The sequence below is a fragment of the Lissotriton helveticus genome, chromosome 7, assembly GCF_964261635.1.
Source record: "Lissotriton helveticus chromosome 7, aLisHel1.1, whole genome shotgun sequence".
In the NCBI taxonomy this organism is placed as follows: Eukaryota; Metazoa; Chordata; class Amphibia; order Caudata; family Salamandridae; genus Lissotriton; species Lissotriton helveticus.
In genome coordinates, this window is record NC_136068.1 from 46,539,754 (window position 1) to 46,567,552 (window position 27,799).

General features: G+C 34.7%; 1 protein-coding gene across 2 annotated transcripts in view; it reads left to right on the top strand.

The window, feature by feature from the left end:
* Nucleotides 1-1,033: 1,033 nt before the first annotated feature.
* LOC144767992 (guanylate-binding protein 3-like) overlaps nt 1,034-27,799 on the top strand; it is a 189,427-nt gene continuing 162,661 nt past the window's right edge. For both annotated transcript variants that reach the window (XR_013598409.1, XM_078651382.1), the window contains exon 1: nt 1,034-1,267. The gene's annotated coding sequence lies outside the window, so the exon portion shown is untranslated. The remainder of the gene's footprint in view (nt 1,268-27,799) is intronic.

Here is a 27,799-nt window from a genome sequence, read left to right on the forward strand (position 1 = left end):
AGGGTGCAGTGATGAACCAGACGGTGACAGTGATGAACCGAAGGGTGACAGTGAGTGAAAAACCAGAGGGTGCTGTGATGAACTAGAGGGTACTGTGATGAACCAGAGGGTGGCACCGGTGAACCAGAGGGTGCTGTGATGAACCAGAGGGTGGCAGTGGTGAACCAGAGGGTGCTGTGATGAACCAGAGGGTGGCAGTGATGAAACAGAGGGTGACAGTGATGAACCAGAGGGTGCTGTGATGAACCAGAGGGTGGCAGTGATGAACCAGAGGGTGGCAGTGATGAACCAGAGGGTGGCAGTGATGAACCAGACGTTGACAGTGATGAATCAGAAGGTGGCAGTGATGAACCAGAGGGTGGCAGTGATGAACCAGAGGGTGCTGTGATGAACCAGAAGGTGACAGTAATGAACCAGAGGGTGGCAGTGATGAACCAGAGGGTGGCAGTGGCTCGTGAGATACAGTGCGGAAATCATTTTCTGGCCACCACGTTCAAATGTCACCAGCCACCACTGCAGTGCACTATTCGCAAGAGTCACGGGTTGGGATTCGCAGCGATTGTTTCATGTTGGAGGTGGCCTCACGGCCAGAGCTGCCGACTTTGGAAGTGGGGAAGCCGGTTCGGCGCTCAGCCTCTTGTGATTTGGGGCAAATCACTTGATCTCCCCGTGCCGAGAAGAAATGAATCTATCCTTGTGTGACGTAACTGGTGCGCATTGCAAAGCCTCCTAGATCTTCGGGTCGAGTTCGCGCTATATAAAACCGAAACAAAAAAATAATAATAGCGCAGAGAAGCTGCCACCTTTGTCCGCACTAAACGGAGGAGGGACCCGCTCCAAGTCCGCCCTCCGTGTGTCCGGCAGTTTGCAAATCTTTTGACTCTTTTGGGAGGAGAAGGGTCCTGAAACAGGGCTGAGCGGGGGTTACCTGAGCGCTGCTGGCAGCCAATCCTAAAAGGGAGTTACGGAGCAGGGCCGGGATAGGGCGGGGCGCAAACATGCCCTATTTAAGGGCCCCTCCCTGCCGGCGCTCACAGGGCGAGCGAGCGGAGGCGCCGAGCGCTGCCGTCTTTCACCGTAGCCCAAACCGAGGAGCTGATCGAGGACGCGGCTGGTGCCGAGAAGAGGTATCTATAACAGTAGAGTACCTGTCCTGTGACAACCAAGGAACGGTTCTAGTGCCGAGAAGAGGTATGCCCAGGCACTACAAGAGCTGTAATAGCCGGCAGCGGGCCCCGATAACAGCAGAATACCTGTGAGAGCCAAGGTAAGGGGCTAGTGGCGAGAAGAGGCATGCACAGGCACTCTAAGCTATATTAGCCTTTTTATTATTATTATATACATATTACATTAATGTATATTGTTGATATATTAGCTATTATTGTGAGGGCTGTTTACCGCCAGCAGCGGGCTCTATAACAGCAGAATACCTGTGACAGCCAAGGCAAGGTTCTAGTGCCGAGAAGAGGTACTTCCTGGCACATTACACTGTGATAATATGCAGAGTGTGAAACCAACACGTTACCACGGCAAGGTGCGACTACACATACAATAGGTTGCATAGCAGCACGTTATCACGCGTGAGGAGAGGATGTGGCGTTACACCCAAAGCTGCCGACTTTAGAAATCCAGCGTTTGATTTTCAACGTGAGCTCAACATCCTGCTATTCTGGGCAAATCACGTAATCTCCCACAGACAAAATATGAATGTGTCATTGTGCAACTTAACTGCTGCTCCTGTAAAGGGCACATGTACCTCCGGGTTGAGGACGAGCTAAATAAAGCTGCAAAATAAATACATTAGTCAGGGTTAGTTCCCTTTGCAGGGCTGACACATCCCCTCTGACAGCCAATGACTGCCAGGGTTAGGTACTGGTGCTGAGAGGTGCAGTCCTAACACACTGCCCTGTGACAGCCGAGGTTAAGTACTGCTGCTGACAAGTACTGCCTTGAGACAGCCGAGGTTAAGCACTGATGCTGACAAGTACTGCCCTGAGACAGCCGAGGTTAAGCACTGCTGCTGACAAGTACTGCCCTGAGACAGCCGAGGTTAAGCACTGCTGCTGACAAGTACTGCCCTGAGACAGCCGAGGTTAAGCACTGCTGCTGACAAGTACTGCCCTGAGACAGCCGAGGTTAAGCACTGCTGCTGACAAGTACTGCTCTGAGACAGCTGAGGTTAAGTACTGCTGCTGACAAGTACTGCTCTGAGACAGCCGAGGTTAAGCACTGCTGCTGACAAGTACTGCCCTGAGACAGCTGAGGTTAAGCACTGCTGCTGACAAGTACTGCCTTGAGACAGCCGAGGTTAAGCACTGCTGCTGACAAGTACTGCCCTGAGACAGCCGAGGTTAAGCACTGCTGCTGACAAGTACTGCCCTGAGACAGCCGAGGTTAAGCACTGCTGCTGACAAGTACTGCCCTGAGACAGCCGAGGTTAAGCACTGCTGCTGACAAGTACTGCCCTGAGACAGCCGAGGTTAAGCACTGCTGCTGACAAGTACTGCCCTGAGACAGCCGAGGTTAAGCACTGCTGCTGACAAGTACTGCCCTGAGACAGCCGAGGTTAAGTACTGCTGCTGACAAGTACTGCCCTGAGACAGCCGAGGTTAAGCACTGCTGCTGACAAGTACTGCCCTGGCCTGAGACAGCCGAGGTTAAGCACTGCTGCTGACAAGTACTGCCCTGAGACAGCCGAGGTTAAGCACTGCTGCTGACAAGTACTGCCCTGAGACAGCCGAGGTTAAGCACTGCTGCTGACAAGTACTGCCCTGAGACAGCCGAGGTTAAGCACTGCTGCTGACAAGTACTGCCCTGAGACAGCCGAGGTTAAGTACTGCTGCTGACAAGTACTGCCCTGAGACAGCCGAGGTTAAGCACTGCTGCTGACAAGTACTGCCCTGAGACAGCCGAGGTTAAGCACTGCTGCTGACAAGTACTGCCCTGAGACAGCCGAGGTTAAGCACTGCTGCTGACAAGTACTGCCCTGAGACAGCCGAGGTTAAGTACTGCTGCTGACAAGTACTGCCCTGAGACAGCTGAGGTTAAGCACTGCTACTGACAAGTACTGCCCTGAGACAGCCGAGGTTAAGCACTGCTGCTGACAAGTACTGCCCTGAGACAGCCGAGGTTAAGCACTGCTGCTGACAAGTACTGCCCTGAGACAGCCGAGGTTAGGCACTGGTGCTGAGAGATGCTGCCCTGACACACTGCCCTGTGACAGCCACTATTACATACTGGTTGTTGGACATGTCCCTGCTTATGGGACTACCAGGGTTAGGTACTGGTCGAGCCTTCTCCTACATCACTCCTAAAGCATGGAGCATCCTACCACTACACATAAGAGACTCCTCCTCACTTCTTGAATTCCACAAGAAGCTGAAGACCTGGCTTTTTGAGTAGTCCCGTTAGGATTTGCTAGGCTCACCCCTGTTCACTGGCAGCATACCGTCATGGGTGAAAGTGTGCTTTACTAATCTGTATAACATAACATGTAATGTAAGTTAAGGTGGACTTGTAGAGTGCTGCTTGTCGCCCGTGAGAGTATCCAGGCGTTGAACATGATAAAAGACAATGCTGTTTTTGCGCACCAAAGCTCTGCTTAAGTTTTTTTTAACAACTTCTTATAATTCACCTAGCTCCTCCCCCCTGGTGGGGGTTGTATGATGTTACAACGCGTGTTATTACAACGCGTGCTGTTACATCGCATTCGTTGCAATGGCTGCGATGTTACCACGCTATGCCTTTACAACGCAAGTCTTTACATCGACTTGCGCTAGGTGGCGTGCTAACATTAGAAAAGTGTAATTTACTATTCCAACTAGAGTCCACTTATCAGTAGGGAAGGTGTTGGGATAGTAAACAACACTATTTTTAATGTTGGCACGCCATCTAGCGCAAGTCGATGTAAAGACTTGCGTTGTAATGGCATAGCGTGGTTACATCGCGGTCGTTGTAACGACCGTGATGTAACAGCATTGCAGTGTACTGACCGCGTTGTTAAGGATGTTTCCCCCTGGTGGGTGTACTGACTAGTAAATATTTTTCACAAAATCTGTGTTGACCTTCGCTCCCTATACAATGTTCCGAAATATTTTTTTCCTAGTCTACTCCGAATCGTTGTGCATTTTTCTCTTACAAATGGACGATGAACGATTTGTTCTGAGCTTTCCCTTCAATTAGAGTCTAAGAATAAGGGAGGTGGATGTACTTCTGTCATGTGAATTTGGGCAAAATATAGAGTTATAAATATCGTGATACAGAAATATCGGGCAAAAATATTTTGATATAAAAATATTGTGAGGCAGAAATATTGTTGTCTATTATATTGATTTTTTTTGTTGCTGTTTTTTGTTTTCAGGTAAGTGATGTTCTTAAGAATATCGTTGGTGATATCGTGTTCAATAATACCGTGGTAAAAAAGATTGTTTTTAATTATCTTAATTTGTTTTAGTTCATATATTCATTTTACGTTAGTTTTGCTTCTATAATTGTTAATAATATTTATAAATATATACTAATAATTCTCAGTGATTTATAAGTAATTTAATTGGTAATAGTAATTTATAGTGTTGCAGTGGGTTGCTAGGTTTTAGGGGCATATGGTGCGAAGTTTATTAAGGGATAATTTATTACAAATTATCAATTTATTTATTATTTACGTTATTATTAATTGTGTAATAATTATATTTTGTGTTATATTTTAGGTGCAGGCTTTTGGATTTGTGAGGCATAGGGTGGGAAGTAAATTATCTAATAATTGAATATAAATGAGTTATTTTCTACTAAATATTTAATTTATAATTATGTAAATTATGTAATAATGTATTTTACTTATATTTTAAGTGGACGTTTCTAGGTTCGTACAGTATAGGATGGGACATTAATTAACAAATAATTATTTATGAATTCATTTCGTAATTGATTGTAAATTATTTATATTGTGTTATACCTATTTATTTTAATTATACTTTAAGCGTGGGCTGCTAGGTTTGTGGGTGTATAGTGTGGAAAGTTAATTAAGTAATAAACAAATAGTTGTTTTTTGAATAATACTCATTAAATTGTTTAGTCATATACATTGTTTTTTATTTTTCATACATATAATTTTTTGGAGGGTGGATTAACAATGTTCATAGTAAAAGTTTTACATTTGTTCTAAATTAGTAGGGTTATTCTTTCTTTATAAATCTTTATTTGGATAGAATATCCATAAAAAAATAACAGCATATAATACAATAAAATTCAATACAATATCACAATAAATCATCATAGGGTAAAAAGGTTTTAATAAACAGCCTCAGGTCTATAAGCAGAGGTTAAAATCTATCAGAGGAATATCACTGTGGTATTAAAAACCTTCTAATTTTGGGTATCAGCGTTAAAACATAGTCTATCATCCTCCACCAGTTAGCCAAGCCATTTCGTAGTTTCTTTATATTCAAGCATCCTTGAACAGTACACAAAGATATGTGCAATAATTGCATTATATAAGTCTTGCTAGATCCAGAGGCGACAAAAAATACCATGCCTATTCTGTAGAGCAAAAATGCAGATTATGATCTAATAGAATACAGATATAAATCAATCATTACCATTGACACTATATACAAACCATGTTCAAGCTTGCCTCATCACTCATCCTCGTATGTTAGAACTTCCAGGTTTGAATTATGTTTCCTCCTATTAATAACAGCTTAAAGGTAAACAGCAACTACATATTATAAGTCCACATTATCAAGTTTACAAATGAAATTAAAAGCGTCCATAGTAATGAATAACTTTTTCCGGCATAAACAACGATTTGTAAGATTTGTTTTCTTATGTCTCTGCAAAAGAGAATAAAACTCAATGCTGTCTGGTGGGATATACCACCGCATGGGCATTTAGATAGCATCTGAGAGCAGACTCCCATTTTAGAAAGAGCAACCTTAAGGTGTAACGTGCCCAGCCGCAGTCTTGTGAGGTAGACTCTGTATTGCATATTTGCTACTATTGACATATGACTACAAGTACCTTGTTCTACAAAACCTGAGCAATAACGATGCACAGCAAATTTGAGACTCTCCCTATTTTCTCTGTTGGCTTCTCTATTTCCAATAAGTACAGCCTTCAATTGTTTTTTGCTGTAAAATAACAGCTTCTCTATTTCCAATAAGTACAGCCTTCAATTGTTTTTTGCTGTAAAATAACAGCTTCTCTATTTCCAATAAGTACAGCCTTCAATTGTTGTTTGCTATAAAATAACAGCTTCTCTATTTCCAATAAATACAGCCTTCAATACCTTTTTTCCTGTAAAATAACAGCTTCTCTATTTCCAATAAGTACAGCCTTCAATACTTTTTTTGCTGTAAAATAACAGCTTCTCTATTTCCAATAAGTACAGCCTTCAATACTTTTTTTGCTGTAAAATAACAGCTTCTCTATTTCCAAAAAGTACAGCCTTCAATTGATTTTTGCTGTAAAATAACAGCTTCTCCATTTCCAATAAGTACAGCCTTCAATTGTTTTTTTGCTGTAAAATAACAGCTTCTTTATTTCCAATAAGTACAGCCTTCAATACTTTTTTTGCTGTAAAATAACAACTTCTCTATTTCCAATAAGTACAGCCTTCAATTGTTTTTTGCTGTAAAATAACAGCTTCTCTATTTCCAATAAGTACAGCCATCAATTGTTTTTTGCTGTAAAATAACAGCTTCTCTATTTCCTATAAGTACAGCCTTCAATTGTTGTTTGCTATAAAATAACAGCTTCTCTATTTCCAATAAGTACAGCCTTCAATACTTTTTTTGCTGTAAAATATCAGCTTCTCTATTTCCAAAAAGTACAGCCTTCAATACTTTTTTGCTGTAAAATAACAGCTTCTCTATTTCCAATAAGTACAGCCTTCAATACTTTTTTTGCTGTAAAATAACAGCTTCTCTATTTCCAATAAGTACAGCCTTCAATTGTTTTTTGCTGTAAAATAACAGCTTCTCTATTTCCAATAAGTACAGCCTTCAATTGTTTTTTGCTGTAAAACAACAGCTTCTCTATTTTCAATAAGTACAGCCTTCAATACTTTTTTTGCTGTAAAATAACAGCTTCTCTATTTCCAATAAGTACAGCCTTCAATACTTTTTTTGCTGTAAAATAACAGCTTCTCTATTTCCAATAAGTACAGCCTTCAATTGTTTTTTGCTGTAAAATAACAGCTTCTCTATTTCCAATAAGTACAGCCTTCAATACTTTTTTTGCTGTAAAATAACAGCTTCTCTATTTCCAATAAGTACAGCCTTCAATTGTTGTTTGCTGTAAAATAACAGCTTCTCTATTTCCAATAAGTACATCCTTCACTTTTTTTTGCTGTAAAATAACAGCTCCTCTATTTCCAATAAGTACAGCCTTCAATTGTTTTTTTGCTGTAAAATAACAGCTTCTCTATTTCCAATAAGTACAGCCTTCAATTGTTTTTTGCTGTAAAATAACAGCTTCTCTATTTCCAATAAGTACAGCCTTCAATACTTTTTTGCTGTAAAATAACAGCTTCTCTATTACCAATAAGTACAGCCTTCAATACTTTTTTTGCTGTAAAATAACAGCTTCTCTATTTCCAATAAGTACAGCCTTCAATACTTTTTTGCTGTTAAATAACAGCTTCTCTATTTCCAATACGTACAGCCTTCAATTGTTTTTTGCTGTAAAATAACAGCTTCTCTATTTCCAATATGTACAACCTTCAATAGTTTTTTGCTGTAAAATAACAGTTTCTCTATTTCCAATAAGTACAACCTTCAATTGTTTGCTGTAAAATAACAGCTTCACTATTTCCAATAAGTACAACCTTCAATTGTTGTTTGCTGTAAAATAACAGCTTCTCTATTTCCAATAAGTACAACCTTCAATTGTTTTTTGCTGTAAAATAACAGCTTCTCTATTTCCAATAAGTTCAGCCTTCAATACTTTTTTGCTGTAAAATAACAGCTTCTCTATTTCCAATAAGTACAGCCTTCAATACTTTTTTGCTGTAAAAGAACAGCTTTTCTATTTCCAATAAGTACAACCTTCAATAGTTTTTTGCTGTTAAATAACAGTTTCTCTATTTCCAATAAGTACAACCTTCAATTGTTTTTTGCTGTAAAATAACAGTTTCTCTATTTCCAATAAGTACAACCTTCAATTGTTTGCTGTAAAATAACAGCTTCACTATTTCCAATAAGTACAACCTTCAATTGTTGTTTGCTGTGAAATAACAGCTTCTCTTTTCCAATAAGTACAGCCTTCAATCCTTTTTTTGCTGTAAAATAACAGATTCTCTATTTCCAATAAGTACAGCCTTCAATACTTTTTTTGTTGTAAAATAACAGCTTCTCTATTTCCAATAAGTACAGCCTTCAATACTTTTTTTGCTGTAAAATACCAGCTTTTCTATTTCAATAAGTACAGCCTTCAATACTTTTTTGCTGTAAAAGAACAGCTTTTCTATTTCCAATAAGTACAACCTTCAATTGTTTTTTGCTGTAAAATAACAGTTTCTCTATTTCCAATAAGTACAACCTTCAATTGTTTTTTGCTGTAAAATAACAGTTTCTCTATTTCCAATAAATACAACCTTCAATTGTTTGCTGTAAAATAACAGCTTCACTATTTCCAATAAGTACAACCTTCAATTGTTGTTTGCTGTAAAATAACAGCTTCTCTATTTCCAATAAGTACAGCCTTCAATCCTTTTTTTGCTGTAAAATAACAGCTTCTCTATTTCCAATAAGTACAGCCTTCAATTGCTTTTTGCTGTAAAATAACAGCTTCTCTATTTCCAATAAGTACAGCCTTCAATTGTTTTTTGCTGTAAAATAACAGCTTCTCTATTTCCAATAAGTACAGCCATCAATTGTTTTTTGCTGTAAAATAACAGCTTCTCTATTTCCAATAAGTACAGCCTTCAATTGTTGTTTGCTATAAAATAACAGCTTCTCTATTTCCAATAAGTACAGCCTTCAATACTTTTTTTGCTGTAAAATATCAGCTTCTCTATTTCCAATAAGTACAGCCTTCAATACTTTTTTTGCTGTAAAATAACAGCTTCTCTATTTCCAATAAGTACAGCCTTCAATTGTTTTTTGCTGTAAAATAACAGCTTCTCTATTTCCAATAAGTACAGCCTTCAATACTTTTTTTGCTGTAAAATAACAGCTTCTCTATTTCCAATAAGTACAGCCTTCAATTGTTGTTTGCTGTAAAATAACAGCTTCTCTATTTCCAATAAGTACATCCTTCACTTTTTTTTTGCTGTAAAATAACAGCTCCTCTATTTCCAATAAGTACAGCCTTCAATTGTTTTTTGCTGTAAAATAACAGCTTCTCTATTTCCAATAAGTACAGCCTTCAATTGTTTTTTGCTGTAAAATAACAGCTTCTCTATTTCCAATAAGTACAGCCTTCAATACTTTTTTTGCTGTAAAATAACAGCTTCTCTATTACCAATAAGTACAGCCTTCAAAACTTTTTTTGCTGTAAAATAACAGCTTCTCTATTTCCAATAAGTACATCCTTCAATACTTTTTTGCTTTAAAATAACAGCTTCTCTATTTCCAATACGTACAGCCTTCAATTGTTTTTTGCTGTAAAATACCAGCTTCTCTATTTCCAATAAGTACAACCTTCAATAGTTTTTTGCTGTAAAATAACAGTTTCTCTATTTCCAAAAAGTACAGCCTTCAATTGTTTTTTGCTGTAAAATAACAGCTTCACTATTTCCAATAAGTACAACCTTCAATTGTTGTTTGCTGTAAAATAACAGCTTCTCTATTTCCAATAAGTACAACCTTCAATTGTTTTTTGCTGTAAAATAACAACTTCTCTATTTCCAATAAGTACAGCCTTCAATTGTTTTTTGCTGTAAAATAACAGCTTCTCTATTTCCAATAAGTACAGCCATCAATTGTTTTTTGCTGTAAAATAACAGCTTCTCTATTTCCAATAAGTACAGCCTTCAATTGTTGTTTGCTATAAAATAACAGCTTCTCTATTTCCAATAAGTACAACCTTCAATTGTTTTTTGCTGTAAAATAACAGTTTCTCTATTTCCAATAAGTACAACCTTCAATTGTTTGCTGTAAAATAACAGCTTCACTATTTCCAATAAGTACAACCTTCAATTGTTGTTTGCTGTGAAATAACAGCTTCTCTATTTCCAATAAGTACAGCCTTCAATACTTTGTTTGCTGTAAAATAACAGCTTCTCTATTTCCAATAAGTACAGCCTTCCATACTTTTTTTGCTGTAAAATAACAGCTTCTCTATTTCCAATAAGTACAGCCTTCAATTGTTTTTTGCTGTAAAATAACAGCTTCTCTATTTCCAATAAGTACAGCCTTCAATACTTTTTTTGCTGTAAAATAACAGCTTTTCTATTTCCAATAAGTACAACCTTCAATTGTTTTTTGCTGTAAAATAACAGTTTCTCTATTTCCAATAAGTACAACCTTCAATAGTTTTGTGCTGTAAAATAACAGTTTCTCTATTTCCAATAAGTACAACCTTCAATTGTTTGCTGTAAAATAACAGCTTCACTGTTTCCAATAAGTACAACCTTCAATTGTTGTTTGCTGTAAAATAACAGCTTCTCCATTTCCAATAAGTACAGCCTTCAATCCTTTTTTTGCTGTAAAATAACAGCTTCTCTATTTCCAATAAGTACAGCCTTCAATTGTTTTTTGCTGTAAAATAACAGCTTCTCTATTTCCAATAAGTACAGCCTTCAATTGTTTTTTGCTGTAAAATAACAGCTTCTCTATTTCCAATAAGTACAGCCATCAATTGTTTTTTGCTGTAACATAACAGCTTCTCTATTTCCAATAAGTACAGCCTTCAATTGTTGTTTGCTATAAAATAACAGCTTCTCTATTTCCAATAAGTACAGCCTTCAATACTTTTTTTGCTGTAAAATATCAGCTTCTCTATTTCCAATAAGTACAGCCTTCAATACTTTTTTTGCTGTAAAATAACAGCTTCTCTATTTCCAATAAGTACAGCCTTCAATACTTTTTTGCTGTAAAATAACAGCTTCTCTATTTCCAATAAGTACAGCCTTCAATTGTTTTTTGCTGTAAAATAACAGCTTCTCTATTTCCAATAAGTACAGCCTTCAATTGTTTTTTGCTGTAAAACAACAGCTTCTCTATTTTCAATAAGTACAGCCTTCAATACTTTTTTGCTGTAAAATAACAGCTTCTCTATTTCCAATAAGTACAGCCTTCAATACTTTTTTTGCTGTAAAATAACAGCTTCTCTATTTCCAATAAGTACAGCCTTCAATACTTTTTTTGCTGTAAAATAACAGCTTCTCTATTTCCAATAAGTACAGCCTTCAATTGTTTTTTGCTGTAAAATAACAGCTTCTCTATTTCCAATAAGTACAGCCTTCAATTGTTTTTTGCTGTAAAATATCAGCTTCTCTATTTCCAATAAGTACAGCCTTCAATACTTTTTTTGCTGTAAAATAACAGCTTCTCTATTTCCAATAAGTACAGCCTTCAATACTTTTTTTGCTGTAAAATAACAGCTTCTCTATTTCCAATAAGTACAGCCTTCAATTGTTTTTTGCTGTAAAATAACAGCTTCTCTATTTCCAATAAGTACAGCCTTCAATTGTTTTTTGCTGTAAAACAACAGCTTCTCTATTTTCAATAAGTACAGCCTTCAATTCTTTTTTTTGCTGTAAAATAACAGCTTCTCTATTTCCAATAAGTAAAGCCTTCAATACATTTTTTGCTGTAAAATAACAGCTTCTCTATTTCCAATAAGTACAGCCTTCAATTGTTTTTTGCTGTAAAATAACAGCTTCTCTATTTCCAATAAGTACAGCCTTCAATACTTTTTTTGCTGTAAAATAACAGCTTCTCTATTTCCAATAAGTACAGCCTTCAATTGTTGTTTGCTGTAAAATAACAGCTTCTCTATTTCCAATAAGTACATCCTTCACTTTTTCTTTTGCTGTAAAATAACAGCTCCTCTATTTCCAATAAGTACAGCCTTCAATTGTTTTTTGCTGTAAAATAACAGCTTCTCTATTTCCAATAAGTACAGCCTTCAATTGTTTTTTGCTGTAAAATAACAGCTTCTCTATTTCCAATAAGTACAGCCTTCAATACTTTTTTGCTGTAAAATAACAGCTTCTCTATTACCAATAAGTACAGCCTTCAATACTTTTTTTGCTGTAAAATAACAGCTTCTCTATTTCCAATAAGTACAGCCTTCAATACTTTTTTGCTGTAAAATAACAGCTTCTCTATTTCCAATACGTACAGCCTTCAATTGTTGTTTGCTGTAAAATAACAGCTTCTCTATTTCCAATAAGTACAACCTTCAATAGTTTTTTGCTGTAAAATAACAGTTTCTCTATTTCCAATAAGTACAACCTTCAATTGTTTGCTGTAAAATAACAGCTTCACTATTTCCAATAAGTACAACCTTCAATTGTTGTTTGCTGTAAAATAACAGCTTCTCTATTTCCAATAAGTACAACCTTCAATTGTTTTTTGCTGTAAAATAACAGCTTCTCTATTTCCAATAAGTACAGCCTTCAATACTTTTTTGCTGTAAAATAACAGCTTCTCTATTTCCAATAAGTACAGCCTTCAATACTTGTTTGCTGTAAAAGAACAGCTTTTCTATTTCCAATAAGTACAACCTTCAATAGTTTTTTGCTGTAAAATAACAGTTTCTCTATTTCCAATAAGTACAACCTTCAATTTTTTTTGCTGTAAAATAACAGTTTCTCTATTTCCAATAAGTACAACCTTCAATTGTTTGCTGTAAAATAACAGCTTCACTATTTCCAATAAGTACAACCTTCAATTGTTGTTTGCTGTGAAATAACAGCTTCTCTATTTCCAATAAGTACAGCCTTCAATCCTATTTTTGCTGTAAAATAACAGCTTCTCTATTTCCAATAAGTACAGCCTTCAATACTTTTTTTGCTGTAAAATAACAGCTTCTCTATTTCCAATAAGTACAGCCTTCAATACTTTTTTGCTGTAAAATACCAGCTTTTCTATTTCAATAAGTACAGCCTTCAATACTTTTTTGCTGTAAAAGAACAGCTTTTCTATTTCCAATAAGTACAACCGTCAATTGTTTTTTGCTGTAAAATAACAGTTTCTCTATTTCCAATAAGTACAACCTTCAATTGTTTTTTGCTGTAAAATAACAGTTTCTCTATTTCCAATAAGTACAACCTTCAATTGTTTGCTGTAAAATAACAGCTTCACTATTTCCAATAAGTACAACCTTCAATTGTTGTTTGCTGTAAAATAACAGCTTCTCTATTTCCAATAAGTACAGCCTTCAATCCTTTTTTTGCTGTAAAATAACAGCTTCTCTATTTCCAATAAGTACTGCCTTCAATTGTTTTTTGCTGTAAAATAACAGCTTCTCTATTTCCAATAAGTACAGCCTTCAATTGTTTTTTGCTGTAAAATAACAGCTTCTCTATTTCCAATAAGTACAGCCTTCAATTGTTTTTTGCTGTAAAATAACAGCTTCTCTATTTCCAATAAGTACAGCCTTCAATTGTTTTTTGCTGTAAAACAACAGCTTCTCTATTTTCAATAAGTACAGCCTTCAATACTTTTTTGCTGTAAAATAACAGCTTCTCTATTTCCAATAAGTACAGCCTTCAATACTTTTTTTGCTGTAAAATAACAGCTTCTCTATTTCCAATAAGTACAGCCTTCAATACTTTTTTTGCTGTAAAATAACAGCTTCTCTATTTCCAATAAGTACAGCCTTCAATTGTTTTTTGCTGTAAAATAACAGCTTCTCTATTTCCAATAAGTACAGCCTTCAATTGTTTTTTGCTGTAAAATATCAGCTTCTCTATTTCCAATAAGTACAGCCTTCAATACTTTTTTTGCTGTAAAATAACAGCTTCTCTATTTCCAATAAGTACAGCCTTCAATACTTTTTTTGCTGTAAAATAACAGCTTCTCTATTTCCAATAAGTACAGCCTTCAATTGTTTTTTGCTGTAAAATAACAGCTTCTCTATTTCCAATAAGTACAGCCTTCAATTGTTTTTTGCTGTAAAACAACAGCTTCTCTATTTTCAATAAGTACAGCCTTCAATTCTTTTTTTTGCTGTAAAATAACAGCTTCTCTATTTCCAATAAGTAAAGCCTTCAATACATTTTTTGCTGTAAAATAACAGCTTCTCTATTTCCAATAAGTACAGCCTTCAATTGTTTTTTGCTGTAAAATAACAGCTTCTCTATTTCCAATAAGTACAGCCTTCAATACTTTTTTTGCTGTAAAATAACAGCTTCTCTATTTCCAATAAGTACAGCCTTCAATTGTTGTTTGCTGTAAAATAACAGCTTCTCTATTTCCAATAAGTACATCCTTCACTTTTTCTTTTGCTGTAAAATAACAGCTCCTCTATTTCCAATAAGTACAGCCTTCAATTGTTTTTTGCTGTAAAATAACAGCTTCTCTATTTCCAATAAGTACAGCCTTCAATTGTTTTTTGCTGTAAAATAACAGCTTCTCTATTTCCAATAAGTACAGCCTTCAATACTTTTTTGCTGTAAAATAACAGCTTCTCTATTACCAATAAGTACAGCCTTCAATACTTTTTTTGCTGTAAAATAACAGCTTCTCTATTTCCAATAAGTACAGCCTTCAATACTTTTTTGCTGTAAAATAACAGCTTCTCTATTTCCAATACGTACAGCCTTCAATTGTTGTTTGCTGTAAAATAACAGCTTCTCTATTTCCAATAAGTACAACCTTCAATAGTTTTTTGCTGTAAAATAACAGTTTCTCTATTTCCAATAAGTACAACCTTCAATTGTTTGCTGTAAAATAACAGCTTCACTATTTCCAATAAGTACAACCTTCAATTGTTGTTTGCTGTAAAATAACAGCTTCTCTATTTCCAATAAGTACAACCTTCAATTGTTTTTTGCTGTAAAATAACAGCTTCTCTATTTCCAATAAGTACAGCCTTCAATACTTTTTTGCTGTAAAATAACAGCTTCTCTATTTCCAATAAGTACAGCCTTCAATACTTTTTTGCTGTAAAAGAACAGCTTTTCTATTTCCAATAAGTACAACCTTCAATAGTTTTTTGCTGTAAAATAACAGTTTCTCTATTTCCAATAAGTACAACCTTCAATTTTTTTTTGCTGTAAAATAACAGTTTCTCTATTTCCAATAAGTACAACCTTCAATTGTTTGCTGTAAAATAACAGCTTCACTATTTCCAATAAGTACAACCTTCAATTGTTGTTTGCTGTGAAATAACAGCTTCTCTATTTCCAATAAGTACAGCCTTCAATCCTATTTTTGCTGTAAAATAACAGCTTCTCTATTTCCAATAAGTACAGCCTTCAATACTTTTTTTGCTGTAAAATAACAGCTTCTCTATTTCCAATAAGTACAGCCTTCAATACTTTTTTGCTGTAAAATACCAGCTTTTCTATTTCAATAAGTACAGCCTTCAATACTTTTTTGCTGTAAAAGAACAGCTTTTCTATTTCCAATAAGTACAACCGTCAATTGTTTTTTGCTGTAAAATAACAGTTTCTCTATTTCCAATAAGTACAACCTTCAATTGTTTTTTGCTGTAAAATAACAGTTTCTCTATTTCCAATAAGTACAACCTTCAATTGTTTGCTGTAAAATAACAGCTTCACTATTTCCAATAAGTACAACCTTCAATTGTTGTTTGCTGTAAAATAACAGCTTCTCTATTTCCAATAAGTACAGCCTTCAATCCTTTTTTTGCTGTAAAATAACAGCTTCTCTATTTCCAATAAGTACTGCCTTCAATTGTTTTTTGCTGTAAAATAACAGCTTCTCTATTTCCAATAAGTACAGCCTTCAATTGTTTTTTGCTGTAAAATAACAGCTTCTCTATTTCCAATAAGTACAGCCTTCAATTGTTTTTTGCTGTAAAATAACAGCTTCTCTATTTCCAATAAGTACAACCTTCAATTGTTTTTTGCTGTAAAACAACAGCTTCTCTATTTTCAATAAGTACAGCCTTCAATACTTTTTTGCTGTAAAATAACAGCTTCTCTATTTCCAATAAGTACAGCCTTCAATACTTTTTTTGCTGTAAAATAACAGCTTCTCTATTTCCAATAAGTACAGCCTTCAATACTTTTTTTGCTGTAAAATAACAGCTTCTCTATTTCCAATAAGTACAGCCTTCAATTGTTTTTTGCTGTAAAATAACAGCTTCTCTATTTCCAATAAGTACAGCCTTCAATTGTTTTTTGCTGTAAAATATCAGCTTCTCTATTTCCAATAAGTACAGCCTTCAATACTTTTTTTGCTGTAAAATAACAGCTTCTCTATTTCCAATAAGTACAGCCTTCAATACTTTTTTTGCTGTAAAATAACAGCTTCTCTATTTCCAATAAGTACAGCCTTCAATTGTTTTTTGCTGTAAAATAACAGCTTCTCTATTTCCAATAAGTACAGCCTTCAATACTTTTTTTGCTGTAAAATATCAGCTTCTCTATTTCCAATAAGTACAGCCTTCAATACTTTTTTTGCTGTAAAATAACAGCTTCTCTATTTCCAATAAGTACAGCCTTCAATACTTTTTTTGCTGTAAAATAACAGCTTCTCTATTTCCAATAAGTACAGCCTTCAATTGTTTTTTGCTGTAAAATAACAGCTTCTCTATTTCCAATAAGTACAGCCTTCAATACTTTTTTGCTGTAAAATAACAGCTTCTCTATTTCCAATAAGTACAGCCTTCAATACTTTTTTTGCTGTAAAATAACAGCTTCTCTATTTCCAATAAGTACAGCCTTCAATACTTTTTTTGCTGTAAAATAACAGCTTCTCTATTTCCAATAAGTACAGCCTTCAATTGTTTTTTGCTGTAAAATAACAGCTTCTCTATTTCCAATAAGTACAGCCTTCAATTGTTTTTTGCTGTAAAATATCAGCTTCTCTATTTCCAATAAGTACAGCCTTCAATACTTTTTTTGCTGTAAAATAACAGCTTCTCTATTTCCAATAAGTACAGCCTTCAATACTTTTTTTGCTGTAAAATAACAGCTTCTCTATTTCCAATAAGTACAGCCTTCAATTGTTTTTTGCTGTAAAATAACAGCTTCTCTATTTCCAATAAGTACAGCCTTCAATACTTTTTTTGCTGTAAAATAACAGCTTCTCTATTTCCAATAAGTACAGCCTTCGATTGTTTTTTGCTGTAAAACAACAGCTTCTCTATTTTCAATAAGTACAGCCTTCAATACTTTTTTTTGCTGTAAAATAACAGCTTCTCTATTTCCAATAAGTAAAGCCTTCAATACATTTTTTGCTGTAAAATAACAGCTTCTCTATTTCCAATAAGTACAGCCTTCAATTGTTTTTTGCTGTAAAATAACAGCTTCTCTATTTCCAATAAGTACAGCCTTCAATACTTTTTTTGCTGTAAAATAACAGCTTCTCTATTTCCAATAAGTACAGCCTTCAATTGTTGTTTGCTGTAAAATAACAGCTTCTCTATTTCCAATAAGTACATCCTTCACTTTTTCTTTTGCTGTAAAATAACAGCTCCTCTATTTCCAATAAGTACAGCCTTCAATTGTTTTTTGCTGTAAAATAACAGCTTCTCTATTTCCAATAAGTACAGCCTTCAATTGTTTTTTGCTGTAAAATAACAGCTTCTCTATTTCCAATAAGTACAGCCTTCAATACTTTTTTGCTGTAAAATAACAGCTTCTCTATTACCAATAAGTACAGCCTTCAATACTTTTTTTGCTGTAAAATAACAGCTTCTCTAATTCCAATAAGTACAGCCTTCAATACTTTTTTGCTGTAAAATAACAGCTTCTCTATTTCCAATACGTACAGCCTTCAATTGTTTTTTGCTGTAAAATAACAGCTTCTCTATTTCCAATAAGTACAACCTTCAATAGTTTTTTGCTGTAAAATAACAGTTTCTCTATTTCCAATAAGTACAACCTTCAATTGTTTGCTGTAAAATAACAGCTTCACTATTTCCAATAAGTACAACCTTCAATTGTTGTTTGCTGTAAAATAACAGCTTCTCTATTTCCAATAAGTACAACCTTCAATTGTTTTTTGCTGTAAAATAACAGCTTCTCTATTTCCAATAAGTACAGCCTTCAATACTTTTTTGCTGTAAAATAACAGCTTCTCTATTTCCAATAAGTACAGCCTTCAATACTTTTTTGCTGTAAAAGAACAGCTTTTCTATTTCCAATAAGTACAACCTTCAATAGTTTTTTGCTGTAAAATAACAGTTTCTCTATTTCCAATAAGTACAACCTTCAATTTTTTTTGCTGTAAAATAACAGTTTCTCTATTTCCAATAAGTACAACCTTCAATTGTTTGCTGTAAAATAACAGCTTCACTATTTCCAATAAGTACAACCTTCAATTGTTGTTTGCTGTGAAATAACAGCTTCTCTATTTCCAATAAGTACAGCCTTCAATCCTATTTTTGCTGTAAAATAACAGCTTCTCTATTTCCAATAAGTACAGCCTTCAATACTTTTTTTGCTGTAAAATAACAGCTTCTCTATTTCCAATAAGTACAGCCTTCAATACTTTTTTGCTGTAAAATACCAGCTTTTCTATTTCAATAAGTACAGCCTTCAATACTTTTTTGCTGTAAAAGAACAGCCTTTCTATTTCCAATAAGTACAACCTTCAATTGTTTTTTGCTGTAAAATAACAGTTTCTCTATTTCCAATAAGTACAACCTTCAATTGTTTTTTGCTGTAAAATAACAGTTTCTCTATTTCCAATAAGTACAACCTTCAATTGTTTGCTGTAAAATAACAGCTTCACTATTTCCAATAAGTACAACCTTCAATTGTTGTTTGCTGTAAAATAACAGCTTCTCTATTTCCAATAAGTACAGCCTTCAATCCTTTTTTTGCTGTAAAATAACAGCTTCTCTATTTCCAATAAGTACTGCCTTCAATTGTTTTTTGCTGTAAAATAACAGCTTCTCTATTTCCAATAAGTACAGCCTTCAATTGTTTTTTGCTGTAAAATAACAGCTTCTCTATTTCCAATAAGTACAGCCATCAATTGTTTTTTGCTGTAAAATAACAGCTTCTCTATTTCCAATAAGTACAGCCTTCAATTGTTGTTTGCTATAAAATATCAGCTTCTCTATTTCCAATAAGTACAGCCTTCAATACTTTTTTTGCTGTAAAATAACAGCTTCTCTATTTCCAATAAGTACAGCCTTCAATACTTTTTTTGCTGTAAAATAACAGCTTCTCTATTTCCAATAAGTACAGCCTTCAATACTTTTTTGCTGTAAAATAACAGCTTCTCTATTTCCAATAAGTACAGCCTTCAATTGTTTTTTGCTGTAAAATAACAGCTACTCTATTTCCAATAAGTACAGCCTTCAATTGTTTTTTGCTGTAAAACAACAGCTTCTCTATTTTCAATAAGTACAGCCTTCAATACTTTTTTGCTGTAAAATAACAGCTACTCTATTTCCAATAAGTACAGCCTTCAATACTTTTTTTGCTGTAAAATAACAGCTTCTCTATTTCCAATAAGTACAGCCTTCAATTGTTTTTTGCTGTAAAATAACAGCTTCTCTATTTCCAATAAGTACAGCCTTCAATTGTTTTTTGCTGTAAAATAACAGCTTCTCTATTTCCAATAAGTACAGCCTTCAATACTTTTTTTGCTGTAAAATAACAACTTCTCTATTTCCAATAAGTACAGCCTTCAATTGTTTTTTGCTGTAAAATAACAGCTTCTCTATTTCCAATAAGTACAGCCATCAATTGTTTTTTGCTGTAAAATAACAGCTTCTCTATTTCCAATAAGTACAGCCTTCAATTGTTGTTTGCTATACAATAACAGCTTCTCTATTTCCAATAAGTACAGCCTTCAATACTTTTTTTGCTGTAAAATATCAGCTTCTCTATTTCCAATAAGTACAGCCTTCAATACTTTTTTTACTGTAAAATAACAGCTTCTCTATTTCCAATAAGTACAGCCTTCAATACTTTTTTTGCTGTAAAATAACAGCTTCTCTATTTCCAATAAGTACAGCCTTCAATTGTTTTTTGCTGTAAAATAACAGCTTCTCTATTTCCAAGAAGTACAGCCTTCAATTGTTTTTTGCTGTAAAACAACAGCTTCTCTATTTCCAATAAGTACAGCCTTCAATACTTTTTTTGCTGTAAAATAACAGCTTCTCTATTTCCAATAAGTACAGCCTTCAATACTTTGTTTGCTGTAAAATAACAGCTTCTCTATTTCCAATAAGTACAGCCTTCAATACTTTTTTTGCTGTAAAATAACAGCTTCTCTATTTCCAATAAGTAGAGCCTTCAATTGTTTTTTGCTGTAAAATAACAGCTTCTCTATTTCCAATTAGTACAGCCTTCAATACTTTTTTGCTGTAAAATAACAGCTTCTCTATTTCCAATAAGTACAGCCTTCAATTGTTGTTTGCTGTAAAATAACAGCTTCTCTATTTCCAATAAGTACATCCTTCACTTTTTTTTGCTGTAAAATAACAGCTCCTCTTTTTCCAATAAGTACAGCCTTCAATTGTTTTTTGCTGTAAAATAACAGCTTCTCTATTTCCAATAAGTAAAGCCTTCAATTGTTTTTTGCTGTAAAATAACAGCTTCTCTATTTCCAATAAGTACAGCCTTCAATACTTTTTTTGCAGTAAAATAACAGCTTCTCTATTACCAATAAGCACAGCCTTCAATACTTTTTTTGCTGTAAAATAACAGCTTCTCTATTTCCAATAAGTACAGCCTTCAATACTTTTTTGCTGTAAAATAACAGCTTCTCTATTTCCAATACGTACAGCCTTCAATTGTTTTTTGCTGTAAAATAACAGCTTCTCTATTTCCAATATGTACAACCTTCAATCGTTTTTTGCTGTAAAATAACAGTTTCTCTATTTCCAATAAGTACAACCTTCAATTGTTTTTTGCTGTAAAATAACAGTTTCTCTATTTCCAATAAGTACAACCTTCAATTGTTTGCTGTAAAATAACAGCTTCACTATTTCCAATAAGTACAACCTTCAATTGTTTGCTGTAAAATAACAGCTTCACTATTTCCAATAAGTACAACCTTCAATACTTTTTTTGCTGTAAAATAACAGCTTCTCTATTTCCAATAAGTACAGCCTTCAATACTTTTTTTGCTGTAAAATACCAGCTTTTCTATTTCCAATAAGTACAGCCTTCAATACTTTTTTGCTGTAAAAGAACAGCTTTTCTATTTCCAATAAGTACAGCCTTCAATACTTTTTTTGCTGTAAAATACCAGCTTTTCTATTTCCAATAAGTACAGCCTTCAATCCTTTTTTTGCTGTAAAATAACAGCTTCTCTATTTCCAATAAATACAGCCTTCAATTGTTTTTTGCTGTAAAATAACAGCTTCTCTATTTCCAATAAGTACAGCCTTCAATACTTTTTTTGCTGTAAAATAACAACTTCTCTATTTCCAATAAGTACAGCCTTCAATTGTTTTTTGCTGTAAAATAACAGCTTCTCTATTTCCAATAAGTACAGCCATCAATTGTTTTTTGCTGTAAAATAACAGCTTCTCTATTTCCAATAAGTACAGCCTTCAATTGTTGTTTGCTATAAAATAACAGCTTCTCTATTTCCAATAAGTACAGCCTTCAATACTTTTTTTGCTGTAAAATATCAGCTTCTCTATTTCCAATAAGTACAGCCTTCAATACTTTTTTTGCTGTAAAATAACAGCTTCTCTATTTCCAATAAGTACAGCCTTCAATACTTTTTTTGCTGTAAAATAACAGCTTCTCTATTTCCAATAAGTACAGCCTTCAATTGTTTTTTGCTGTAAAATAACAGCTTCTCTATTTCCAAGAAGTACAGCCTTCAATTGTTTTTTGCTGTAAAACAACAGCTTCTCTATTTCCAATAAGTACAGCCTTCAATACTTTTTTTGCTGTAAAATAACAGCTTCTCTATTTCCAATAAGTACAGCCTTCAATACTTTGTTTGCTGTAAAATAACAGCTTCTCTATTTCCAATAAGTACAGCCTTCAATACTTTTTTTGCTGTAAAATAACAGCTTCTCTATTTCCAATAAGTAGAGCCTTCAATTGTTTTTTGCTGTAAAATAACAGCTTCTCTATTTCCAATTAGTACAGCCTTCAATACTTTTTTTGCTGTAAAATAACAGCTTCTCTATTTCCAATAAGTACAGCCTTCAATTGTTGTTTGCTGTAAAATAACAGCTTCTCTATTTCCAATAAGTACATCCTTCACTTTTTTTTGCTGTAAAATAACAGCTCCTCTTTTTCCAATAAGTACAGCCTTCAATTGTTTTTTGCTGTAAAATAACAGCTTCTCTATTTCCAATAAGTAAAGCCTTCAATTGTTTTTTGCTGTAAAATAACAGCTTCTCTATTTCCAATAAGTACAGCCTTCAATACTTTTTTTGCAGTAAAATAACAGCTTCTCTATTACCAATAAGCACAGCCTTCAATACTTTTTTTGCTGTAAAATAACAGCTTCTCTATTTCCAATAAGTACAGCCTTCAATACTTTTTTGCTGTAAAATAACAGCTTCTCTATTTCCAATACGTACAGCCTTCAATTATTTTTTGCTGTAAAATAACAGCTTCTCTATTTCCAATATGTACAACCTTCAATAGTTTTTTGCTGTAAAATAACAGTTTCTCTATTTCCAATAAGTACAACCTTCAATTGTTTTTTGCTGTAAAATAACAGTTTCTCTATTTCCAATAAGTACAACCTTCAATTGTTTGCTGTAAAATAACAGCTTCACTATTTCCAATAAGTACAACCTTCAATTGTTTGCTGTAAAATAACAGCTTCACTATTTCCAATAAGTACAACCTTCAATACTTTTTTTGCTGTAAAATAACAGCTTCTCTATTTCCAATAAGTACAGCCTTCAATACTTTTTTTGCTGTAAAATACCAGCTTTTCTATTTCCAATAAGTACAGCCTTCAATACTTTTTTGCTGTAAAAGAACAGCTTTTCTATTTCCAATAAGTACAGCCTTCAATACTTTTTTTGCTGTAAAATACCAGCTTTTCTATTTCCAATAAGTACAGCCTTCAATCCTTTTTTTGCTGTAAAATAACAGCTTCTCTATTTCCAATAAATACAGCCTTCAATACTTTTTTTGCTGTAAAATAACAGCTTCTCTATTTCCAATAAGTACAGCCTTCAATACTTTTTTTGCTGTAAAATACCAGCTTTTCTATTTCCAATAAGTACAGCCTTCAATACTTTTTTGCTGTAAAAGAACAGCTTTTCTATTTCCAATAAGTACAACCTTCAATTGTTCTTTGCTGTAAAATAACAGCTCCTCTATTTCCAATAAGTACAACCTTCAATAGTTTTTTGCTGTAAAATAACAGTTTCTCTATTTCCAATAAGTACAACCTTCAATTGTTTTTTGCTGTAAAATAACAGTTTCTCTATTTCCAATAAGTACAACCTTCAATTGTTTGCTGTAAAATAACAGCTTCACTATTTCCAATAAGTACAACCTTCAATTGTTGTTTGCTGTAAAATAACCGCTTCTCTATTTCCAATAAGTACAGCCTTCAATCCTTTTTTTGCTGTAAAATAACAGCTTCTCTATTTCCAATAAGTACAGCCTTCAATTGTTTTTTGCTGTAAAATAACAGCTTCTCTATTTCCAATGAGTACAGCCTTCAATTGTTTTTGCTGTAAAATAACAGCTTCTCTATTTCCAATAAGTACAGCCATCTATTGTTTTTTGCTGTAAAATAACAGCTTCTCTATTTCCAATATGTACAGCCTTCAATTGTTGTTTGCTATAAAATAACAGCTTCTCTATTTCCAATAAGTACAGCCTTCAATACTTTTTTTGCTGTAAAATATCAGCTTCTCTATTTCCAATAAGTACAGCCTTCAATACTTTTTTTGCTGTAAAATAACAGCTTCTCTATTTCCAATAAGTACAGCCTTCAATACTTTTTTTGCTGTAAAATAACAGCTTCTCTATTTCCAATAAGTACAGCCTTCAATTGTTTTTTGCTGTAAAATAACAGCTTCTCTATTTCCAATAAGTACAGCCTTCAATTGTTTTTTGCTGTAAAACAACAGCTTCTCTATTTCCAATAAGTACAGCCTTCAATACTTTTTTGCTGTAAAATAACAGCTTCTCTATTTCCAATAAGTACAGCCTTCAATACTTTTTTTGCTTTAAAATAACAGCTTCTCTATTTCCAATAAGTACAGCCTTCAATACTTTTTTTGCTGTAAAATAACAGCTTCTCTATTTCCAATAAGTACAGCCTTCAATTGTTTTTTGCTGTAAAATAACAGCTTCTCTATTTCCAATAAGTACAGCCTTCAATACTTTTTTTGCTGTAAAATAACAGCTTCTCTATTTCCAATAAATACAGCCTTCAATACTTTTTTTTCTGTAAAATAACAGCTTCTCTATTTCCAATAAGTACAGCCTTCAATTGTTTTTTGCTGTAAAATAACAGCTTCTCTATTTCCAATAGGTACAGCCTTCAATTGTTTTTTGCTGTAAAATAACAGCTTCTCTATTTCCAATAAGTACAGCCTTCAATACTTTCTTTGCTGTAAAATAACAGCTTCTCTATTTCCAATAAGTACAGCCTTCAATACTTTTTTTGCTGTAAAATAACAGCTTCTCTATTTCCAATAAGTACAGCCTTCAATTGTTGTTTGCTGTAAAATAACAGCTTCTCTATTTCCAATAAGTACAGCCTTCACTTGTTTTTTGCTGTAAAATAACAGCTTCTCTATTTCCAATAAGTACAACCTTCAATTGTTTTTTGCTGTAAAATAACAGCTTCTCTATTTCCAATAAGTACAACCTTCAATAGTTTTTTGCTGTGAAATAACAGTTTCTCTATTTCCAATAAGTACAACCTTCAATTGTTTTTTGCTGTAAAATAACAGTTTCTCTATTTCCAATAAGTACAACCTTCAATTGTTTGCTGTAAAATAACAGCTTCACTATTTCCAATAAGTACAACCTTCAATTGTTTTTTGCTGTAAAATAACAGCTTCTCTATTTCCAATAAGTACAACCTTCAATTGTTTTTTGCTGTAAAATAACAGCTTCTCTATTTCCAATAAGTACAGCCTTCAATACTTTTTTGCTGTAAAATAACAGCTTCTCTATTTCCAATAAGTACAGCCTTCAATGCTTCTTTGCTGTAAAAGAACAGCTTTTCTATTTCCAATAAGTACAACCTTCAATTGTTTTTTGCTGTAAAATAACAGCTCCTCTATTTCCAATAAGTACAACCTTCAATTGTATTTTGCTGTAAAATAACAGTTTCTCTATTTCCAATAAGTACAGCCTTCAATTGTTTTTTGCTGTAAAATAACAGTTTCTCTATTTCCAATAAGTACAACCTTCAATTCTTTGCTGTAAAATAACAGCTTCACTATTTCCAATAAGTACAACCTTCAATTGTTGTTTGCTGTAAAATAACAGCTTCTCTATTTCCAATAAGTACAACCTTCAATTGTTTTTTGCTGTAAAATAACAGCTTCTGTATTTCCAATAAGTACAACCTTCAATTGTTTTTGCTGTAAAATAAGACACTAACAGGGTCCTCAATGCTGAAGTTCCTTACCGCTTCCTTTAGGAGGCTATTTACCCACGCCAGCCATGGAATATTCGCTCTGTGATCAAGTGTTAGGCAATCGGCTATAATCTATTTATTGAACATGGTGCCAGCTCTACTCCACATATTGTGTCAGAATGTAATGGGGTTTATCTGGATGCTATCTCTTTAGTGAGGGACAGCTAATTCATTATGTACAATGTAGGTAGAAGTTGAACTGGTAACTGCCAGGAGTCTGCCTAGAAAGAGATTCTCCTATATCTTAGGGGAGAACAATTTGCCAAACCCAACAAAAGGACCCCATAGCTAGTGCTGGGCTGACATTTGCTTTTGTATAATGTCAAAAGTTCTCTAATAGGTTCACTCTCACCTTTGGCTGCAAATCTAAAGAGAGCTTCTGAAGATCTTAAACAATTTCAGTTTCCCAGCTTTCAACTGTGACCCCCAGTGTCCACTTTTAGAAAATTGCAGACATACATATGTAAAGTTTGGGATTTTAGCTAGCTCATCAACCTTGATATGATGGATTCTCTTTTTGGCCACATACCATGGTGAAAGTTTTCTTTAGGTTGATTTTCATATCTTTGTCCTCCATAAACGAGACAAAGTTGCTGATCGGGTGCTGAAGATCACTGGCGGTACCAATCAACCCTGCATCTGTGTATAGTAGGACAGGAGTGAGTTGCCTGCCAACCCTGGGAGCATCGGCCTTCACCTTTTGTAAAGTCTTGTCCACCCCTTTAATATAAGTGAAGGCAAAAGGGGCGCAAGGAAATCACCTTGTCAGATGCCATGTGTTATCCTAGTACATGGTGTTCATTCCTGCTGTGACCCATATCATACCTGGGCAGTCAAGTGGGTATTCAATTATGGCGGGTATGTGATAATCTCCACTGTAGTACCCATCTTTACCAATATCTGCTACAGCTTCACATGCTTCACCAGATTGAATGCTACTCACATCTGCAAATCCTAAATGGATGTGTCTCTCTTGCTAATGTATATTTTCTGATAAGGATATGTAAATTAACAAATTGCTCCTTACTGCTAATGTCCCCCCTGAATCCATACTGCAAGTCTGTGAGAATCAGTTTTTTGGTCACCCATATCTCCATCTTCTAGAAGGGCACTGTACCCAATAATTTGGATGGTGAGTCCAGGAGGGATATTGGATGAAAGGACCTTGCATCCCCACTGCCCCCATTTAAAAAGAATTAGACTAGAATACTCTCTCTCCAAATTACAGACAAGTGTCCACTGACTGCTGCATTACCTGCTCGTATCAATAAGGGACTCCAGAGAGTATCATATAATTTCAACGTGTCTCTTGGTATCCCATTTCCAGCCTTTTATATTACTGTATTTTTCTAGGGCAATATTTACCTCTTATAGGTTCATAAAAATCCGAGGGTAGATTTGCACCACGGTCATCAGTGTTAGAAATCCCACGGTAGTCTTTTAGCCAATCTGCCTGTTGGACAACACCACTGTGGCCGCAGGCCAATGGAGAGGTGCGGTATGGTGCATGAACCATGATGCTGTGCAAAACGAAAGGGTACGGCTACCCGGATTGGACCAGGCAGACTGGTTGTGTGGTGTGAACAGTCATTGAATTCAGTTTTTTAAAAATGATTTTAATTGGTCCGTTGGATGGGATGTGGTGAGCCACCCGGCGGCTACAATACAATGTTTGCAGGCACCTCCCAGGGCCGGGCGCGGACCAGGGGGTATAAAATAAAGGGTGGCGCCAGTGCACGTGGCTGATGGCACGGACCGAGTATCTGTGTGGCTGTTCTCTGCGTATGTCTCGAGTGAGTTCTGGGCCCCGATTCTTACACCCACTGTTACGGTGTATTGTGAGCCTGGTGACCCCCTAGCGATTTGCCCGTCATCCGGGGCATTACAACGCCGGCTACCAAACAGATTAAGTGAACCTCTGTGGCCCAACTCACTCTGTGCCTCTGGCATTCCAAAATAAGGTGAGAGTGCCACTCCCTCTCCTATCCTCACTCGATGAGAGGGTATCCTGCAGGCATCTTTATGTTGCTTTTTCACCTGGCAGTCACACGCAGAGGTATTACCTATGAGGTTCCTACACTGGATAAAGCACCGATCGCAGACTGCAGCTACCGCCTGTTAATGATTATTGTTAAATATTTTTGAATCAACCCCCTTGATCA